At 50.7% G+C, this 6291-nt stretch overlaps 1 protein-coding gene across 2 annotated transcripts in view; it reads left to right on the top strand.

Annotated features, from left to right (window-relative positions):
- The first annotated feature begins 987 nt into the window (after positions 1-987).
- Positions 988-6291, top strand: part of TSPAN14 (tetraspanin 14) — a 42665-nt gene continuing 37361 nt past the window's right edge. For both annotated transcript variants that reach the window (XM_032190719.1, XM_032190720.1), the window contains exon 1: positions 988-1338. The gene's annotated coding sequence lies outside the window, so the exon portion shown is untranslated. The remainder of the gene's footprint in view (positions 1339-6291) is intronic.

Here is a 6291-nt window from a genome sequence, read left to right as displayed (position 1 = left end):
TGTTAAGGAATTCTTAAGGCACAGAGGAGAAGTGTATGGAAGTTAGCATCTAAGCTAGAAACTGTGGTACAAAGAGCTGCCCCAGAGGAAAGCCTAGGTTTTCTGTCTGTGTCCTGGGCCTTGTGGCTCTTATTCAGCGTATGCCCTCCATCACATGCAGCCTGCTTCCCGAAACCCTTTTACAAAGCAGGCCTTACTGCCTTTGATCTATGCAGGAGGCCAGGACCACCTTTCTCCCATTATTTGGGAGGGCAGGGAGGCCAAGATGCAAAACGTAGATGGGGACAAGAAAAGCTGAGGCAGCCATCAGGTAACAGCAATGCCCAGGGACTGCTCCACACGAGGACCGATTTGGAGGTCTGACCGGTGGCCAGATCTGGCCCGGGGAGGCAGGCAGCTGATGGATGAGGCAGGATATTTCCCCATCTTCCAGGTGGCAACCGCCTCAGGTGAGAGCTCTCGCTTGCTCACCACAGGGGTTTAAAAACCATGAGTCAGCCACTCCTTCCCCTCACGCCTGCCTTCCTGGGGCCTCATCAGAGAAGCTTAAAAACCCCGGGATGCTTGAGGACTCAAAATACTCTTTGGGGTAGCTTTATTTGTTTATTTTTCCTTCAACTTCTGGTTTTCTAGGTAGCGCTCGGGTTGTGCTTCTAGGGTTCTGCCCTGAAATTGTTTCACGCTTGCTGTGGTTACGAAAGCCTGAGGAGAGCGTGGTGGAAGCGAGGCCGCCCCTTGCAGCGACCTGCCCCGGCCCGCCACCGAGCTCACGGTTTCTTGAACATCTTCCGCAGGGCGGCCCCGCGGCCATCTCGGTTAAAAAACTGTCTAAAATAATGATATTTGTTATTATCAAGCTGACAGCGCCGGGCTTCCTCCAGCGGGGCTCTGAGGGGCGGCCGCTAGGGCGGGGCGGAGCCGCGCCGCTCGCAGCCCCCGCCCGGCCTCGGGGGTTGTCGCAGGGGGCGCCTGAACCGGGGCTCCCCCGGCGGCTGGGGAGAGGGCACGGATCCGCCTGGAGGCCGGTGGGAGCCCGGGACAGCGGCGGGCCCGCAGGCGGAGGGGCCGGCTTCCTTTGTGTGGAGGGCGGCTGCGTGTGCGAGGAGCAGGCGTGGCCTGGCAGCGCATTTCCGCGCTGCCTCGGTCACCGGGAACCGGCGGCGAGTGGGGCGGCTCGGGGCGGCTCCGCCGAGCGGCCCCCGTGGCGGTGGCTGGGCAGCGTCTGGAGGCGGCTCCGCGCCGTGCCCATGGACTAGCTGCGGCACCCCGGAGCTCGCCGGCCGCCGCCTCGCCCTCCTCCCAACTTGGCGAAACTTGGCGAGCAGGCTGCTGCCCCGGGTGAGTCCCGACCCCCGGCCGGGGCGGCGTGCGGGCTGCACATCTGCTCTCTCCCTAATCCCCTTTTCCCATTAAAACTGCGGCGTTTCGGAGCGCGAGTGGGGACGAGGGGCTCGCAGCCCCCCGGCAGCGGGCAGCCATTTCGGGCGTGCTCCAGGCGCCGCGGCGGGGGCTCGGGAGGGAGGGAGGAGGAGGAGGAGGAGGAGGAGGCAGGCTTCCTCGGGGAGCCGGCGTGAAGTTGTTTCTGCGGCGAGGTGCCGCCGGGGATCGTAGGGCCGGGTCCGGATCCAGGCCCGCCCGGCTTTCTCCTTGGCCTTGGGCCGCCCGCCGGGCGAGCGGCTGCCGGGCGACTCCCCGCGGCGCTGCAGGTGAGGCCCGCGGCGCGCCCAAGATGGTGGGCGGCGAGCCCCGCTGCACGGGCCGCCCCGCGGCCACCGAGCTCCCCGCCGAGCCGCCTCGGGCTTCTGCTCCGGGGTGCTTCTGCTGCAGAGCGCTGCCGACGAGCTGCCACGCTATGCGTGGCTTGTGTGGACTTATATCTCTCTGTGTACGAACCTCATCTTTTTAGGGGACACACGGGTCTTCTGCGTTCCCCTGCCTCTGTAGGGAGGGGGTTTAAGTTGGGTTGGAGGCGGCTCGGAGAGATGCAGGGAGCAAACCCCGTGGTGTTGTACCTGACTGGCTACCGCTGGCCGTTTTCCGTGTGTGCAACAAACGAGAAATTTTACGCTTTCAAAGTGTCTGCAGCAGGCTGTTAAGTACATGGTGAACTTCACCTCCTGTACTCAGTTTGTACTGAAGGCGGTTCCGTTTGGAGCCTTTCTGAGTAGTAACAATAATAATTAAAAAATAATAATTTAAAGGTAAGATAAGTTACTTGTGTTGGTTTTTCCCTTTCCTTGGTAGGCCTTCAAAGGTGGTGGTGGTGAGGCTATTTTAAGATAGCTGGCAGGATCAGATTTTTCCAGTACTGCTTTTTTTTTTTTTCCTCCTTCTCCAAGGGGGCATGAAACTTGTGACCTGGAGCTTTGGATAAAATGCAAGGAAACCAGCTCTTTGAGGATGGAAATACAGAGTATATATTTTTCATAAATGCTCAGTGGGTTGCTGATTTCCTTTCCAGCTATCTCCATCAGTGAGTTAGGCGCATGACTTCCTGAGCAACTTTATACAAACAATAAATGTGTGAGACTTCAAATACTGAGGTGGGGATGGTGTTTAAGATAGTACTGCTATCTGCTTGACAGGGAAAGGAGAGGTCAGGTGGGAGTTTGGGTCTGTTCCCTGGTATGAAGTAGGAGTGAGCTGGGTGGGAGGAAACTAGTTCACAGCTTTTGTGTATTTTTTAAACAAATACAGAATATATGTTCTTCAAATGGTGTTCTGTATCCTATGGCTAATGACGCTGCAAGAAAGTACTTCTAGGGTACGATGTTCTTTTAGCTCTGTTCTTGGGGGAACAAAAAATGTGATGTTCTCTATCCTTAAAAGACTTTCATGTTCAAAATCATAGTGCCACTGAAACAGCAATTTTTAGGAATAGTTTCCCAAAAGATTGGAAATGCATCTGTTGAAAAGTAAGTTGCATGCTAGTTCTTTGTTGTTGATGGTCTCACTCATGGGTTGGCAAGGCCTTGCTAAAGGGTAAGGTCTAGAACTAAACCCAAGTCATTGAAAGCTGGTGTTCTTTGTCTGATCTATGCTCTGAGATTTTGAGAGAAAAAAAAAAAAAAAAAAAAAAACACTTGGGTGGGGTATGGTGAAATATGTGAGCTTCAGACGAGACAAAGGAGACTCTTATGCCCAGCTCACATGTGATTCAAGAATGTTTTTACTTGTGGGCTTTTTGTGCCATGCTGCTTTGCACTGTGGCTTCCTGGGTCAAAATGTCCCATTTCTGGTAGAAGAGGCCTCTGTACTCTTGTACTTTGGCATCCATGGTATATTTTCAAGGCTACTAACAGTCCAATTCACAAAATCTATGAATGTACTATGGTTGTTGAGTCCCTTTGTTAAGCTTTCCCATTGTACCTGCAATAAATCAAACGCACAAACAAGAGGTTTCTTTATTTTGGCATAAATATTGGAGAATTCAGCTGTGGGAACAGCAGCTGAAGAAACTGAGGAACAGTTCTCTTCCAGGTGGCTCTTGATACCTCCAAAGGAAGTGTCTTTCTCCCTGGTATTACACAAACAGAAAATGTAGGGCTTTTCTGGAGCTGTAGTAATGTTGCGTTGCTGGAGGGTACTGCTGCAGCCTTCCAGTCCCAGCGCTGCTCGGGCAGCAGCAGTGTCCTTGTCCTTTGTCCTTTGGCTCATGCTCAGCCAAAAGCATCCAGTCAAGGAAAGGTTTAAAGCAATGTGGGAGATCTTCAGAGTAAAGCAGATTGAGGTTTGTTTTGTGGGGGTTTTAAAGTTTTATAGTCTGGACTTCCCCCCAAAATAACTGAAATCTGATTTTAACCTAGCAAATCTTCCCTCAGGAAAAGGAGGGAGGAGAAAACATGTTGTGTTGTAGGTTCACACAACTTCATTTTGAAACAGCCACTGTGTAATTAAATATAATTGAAGGTCTTGTGTTTTAGTTTTTTTGCATTGTAAAACAGCTTCTCTGGATGACTGAACAAAACCTGTCTTCAGTGTGGTCAGTGAGCTGAAAAATTGTTGTTGGGTTAATTCTGCTATTTTAGGCATGTCACAGGTGGGGATTACAGAGGAAGGATTTAACCTGCAGAAAATAGTGATCGTCAAATATTGATGGGATAAGGGATTCCACTGTTTGCAGTTGAAACTACTGACTTGAATGACCAGGCTTTTGCTGACCTTGTTTGCACAGATCTTGGAAATGAAGCCTTCTTTGAAAGAAGATTGTGAAAGACTGGACAGAACACTGCTTCCCAAGTTCTGTTATCACCTATTGCAGCAGACTTGGAGCAAAGGAAAATAAAATGTGCTGAATGCAAGAGGAAATGTCCTATGTGGCTCAAATTGTGCCTCAGCCCTTGTTTGGAAGTGAGGACCAGCACTTGTTCTGCCACAGTGTTTCCCGTTTCTCTCCCTTTTGGGGAGCAAAGAAGCAGTAGTTTTTTCCTTTATAGTAAACCTCATACATGGTATGTGTGGATTTCTGTTCTTATCTGGAATGTCATCTTATGTATTTTCTTAGAGCTATTTCTGCGTACCTGTCTTTACAGCAGTCTGTGCAACAGCTGGAAGTCCTGGGGCTGTCTCCTTTGTGAACCTGAATGTCCAAGGCGAAGGCGTAGGGCCTTGCTATCTCATTCTGTGGGGTAGGCACACATTTACCAGATTTCCCTGGTATTGCAAGAAGCTGTGTGCTCTCAGTCTAGAGATTGAACAGGAGTCTTCATTGTGAAAACCTGTGCTGAAGCCTATGGCTGGAGTTGAAGCTCTTCTTCAGTGCTAACAGGTTCAGGTGCTTGCTGAGCATGTGTGAATGTGAGCTTTTGGCTTTCATGTGTTTTTAATTTGGCTTGATTGTTTCAGACAAGTTGGTAGTGTAGAAAACTGATTTGTTCCTGTGACACAAAAGCCCTTTCCAGCAGTCTTTTCCCTGTTTTAAAGGTTTTTGTTTTGTTGCCCAAAGATTAAATACTTGATATTTGTATCTGTCTGGAAAGTATTCTCTAATTGCATCTGCAGGAAGCAGGGTGAAGCACGGTGTTTAGAGGCAGCTGAATGCTGAAAATTTTATTATGTCAAGAAATGTTCTGTGTAGCAAGAGTTGTCTGCTTTTGCTCTGGGATATAAAATCGGTGCTGTGATAGGTATTCTGACAGCTGGGAACCCCTGGAACAGAGAGTGTAGGGAGCAGCCTCAAGTAACTTACATCTGAAGGAAGACATCATAGTTGTTGGACTTCGGTCTCTTACATGACAGCAGGCTTCTGATTGCCAGGATAAGGAGCTCATGGCCTTGATACTCATTTCCCCCCCCCCCCCCCCCCCCCCCCAACAATTTGTTATTGAACAGTACTCAGGGAAGTGCTTGGTGTTATGTGGAAAATGAACACAGCGGTAAAGCTATATATGACACAGGGCACAAAGCAGAAGAGCTGCTCACCCTGCCTGTGATTTCAGTGTGTCTGCATGGCCAGCATGTAGAGGAAGAAAGCTCACTTAAAAAGTTGTGTGGTTTGAAATTGATGGATGGGGAATTAGCAAGACGGCTCCCAGAAGAGCGTGAGGTGACTTTGCAAGGTGTACACTGCAGTGAGACTGTGAAGGGTACGTGGACAAAGTGGTCACAGCAGTGATCCGCTTCTGCAGGGTGGGAGGGAGTTCAACTGCAAGACTTGTCCAGCTGGGACAAATGGGAAGGGAAGGTGTCTTTAGCTCTTCTTCTTTTTCTTCTGGGCCGGGCTGCTTGTGTAAGAAGCAGCGCTGTCAGCATGTTAAGATGGCAGTTTCCTGTGTTCTTACTTTTTTTTTTTCCCCCCCCTAGAGGTATGCTTACTCCTTTGATTAAAGGCCCAGGTGAGGCTGTTGTGTCTCACTTCTGCACCTTCTCATTGTGCCGGTGCCTTTGCTATTTGCTGCTTGCAGAGACTGAAGTCTGGGCGTGACGGAGCGCCGACAGCATCGCTGCGTAGCCTCTGCTGCCGTGATCTCTACTACACCATGTTGTTCTTGGCCAGCCCCTCACGAGGTGGAGAGCTTGTTTTTCCTCCTTCCCCTGGGGAGGACACGAGTCTTCCAGCAAACAATTGACAGTTTCTCATGACCCGTGTAAGCACCGGCTACTGGGGGAAGGGCTGGAGCATTTCAAGCCCTGGCTTAGCAGCCTGGAGCAGCTTTGGTCTTTCTTCTTACTCCTTGCCTTGTGGTAGCGTGTGCAGGGTGCTATGAAAACCTATCTGCCACATCTCCTGAAGCATTTGCTTCTTTGGGCTGAGCCACGTGGTCTCCTGAAGAGCTGACGGTGGTTAGGCTG

Source organism: Aythya fuligula, chromosome 7, assembly GCF_009819795.1.
Source record: "Aythya fuligula isolate bAytFul2 chromosome 7, bAytFul2.pri, whole genome shotgun sequence".
In the NCBI taxonomy this organism is placed as follows: Eukaryota; Metazoa; Chordata; class Aves; order Anseriformes; family Anatidae; genus Aythya; species Aythya fuligula.
Note: the sequence above shows the minus strand (reverse complement) of the source record. Positions and strands in the feature narration are given on the sequence as shown.